Source organism: Alligator sinensis, unplaced genomic scaffold (genome assembly GCF_000455745.1).
Source record: "Alligator sinensis unplaced genomic scaffold, ASM45574v1 scaffold1334_1, whole genome shotgun sequence".
In the NCBI taxonomy this organism is placed as follows: Eukaryota; Metazoa; Chordata; order Crocodylia; family Alligatoridae; genus Alligator; species Alligator sinensis.
The window spans coordinates 101160-102390 of NW_005842872.1; positions in this window are offsets into that span (position 1 = coordinate 101160).

Sequence of the window (1231 nt, forward strand, 5' to 3'; positions counted from 1 at the left end):
CACAGGGGGGGGTTCAGCTCCCGTACAGAGACCCAGTGCCGTCTTGGCCAGAAAAACCGCAGCGCCCGTCTCTGGAGCCTGGCAGGGACCTCGGGGGGCGCGGGGAGGGTACTGAAGCGGTACCAGAGCATGGACAGGACTAGCTGATTCAGCACCAGTGCCCAGCCCCGGAGGGACAGGCACTGCAGCAGCCCCATCCATGCCTGGAGCCTCCTCGCCACGCTCTGTTCTAGATCTGCCCAATTCTCCGGCGGGGAGGGGTCCGTGGGGGACAGGGAGACCCCCAGATAGAGCAGCGAGCCCGCGCTCCACCAAATGCCCTGGAGCGCGGGTGGGAGCGAGCCACCTGCCACCCGGCACCCACCATCAGCCCGGAGCTCATGGCCCAGTTGACCCAGGCGGAGGAGGCCGCCGAATAAACCTCCTGGCAGGCCGCCACCCGCTCCAGATCGTCCGGGCCCTGGACCGCGAGGAGCACGTTGTGGGCGTACGCCGAGAGGACCAGCCGCAGCGCCGGTTCCCGCAGCACCAGCCCGGCCACCCGCCTCCGCAGGAGGCACAGGAAGGGCTCCAGGCCTAGCGCGTACAGCGGGCCCGACATCGGGCAGCCTTGACGCACCCCCCGCCTGAACGGGATGGGTTCCGTCAGGGACCAGCTGAGCTCAACCAGGTGCTCCGTGGAGGCGCACAGCGCCTGGAGGGCCTGCACAAAGTGCGGCCTGAAGCCAAACGCCTGCAGCGTACCTGTGAGATACCCGTGGTCCATCCTGTCGAACGCCCTCTCCCGATCGAGGGAGAGCAGGCACGACAGGCCCTCCCGGCGCGCCAGCTCCAGGAGGTCCCGCACCAGGTACAGGTTGTCGAAGATGGAGCGACCTTGCACCGTGTACGTCTGGTCGGGATGGATCACGTCCGCCAGCACGGACCGCAGGCGCAGCGCGACGGCCTTCGCCACGCCACCACCTTGTAGTCCGCGCAGAGGAGGGACACGGGACGCCAGTTCCTCAGGTCGCGGAGGTCCCCCTTCTTCGGCAGGAGGGTCCACACCGCCCTCCCGCACGACGGGGGAGCTCCCCGCAACCCTCGGCCTCGGCCCAGACCGCGGCGAAGTCCGGGCCGAGCACGTCCCAAAGGCCCGGCAGAACGCCGCGGTGACCCGTCCAGCCCGGCGCTTTGCTGCCGGGCGCGAGACGGAGAGCGAGCGCGCGCTCGGTCGTGGGGAGAGGGGTCT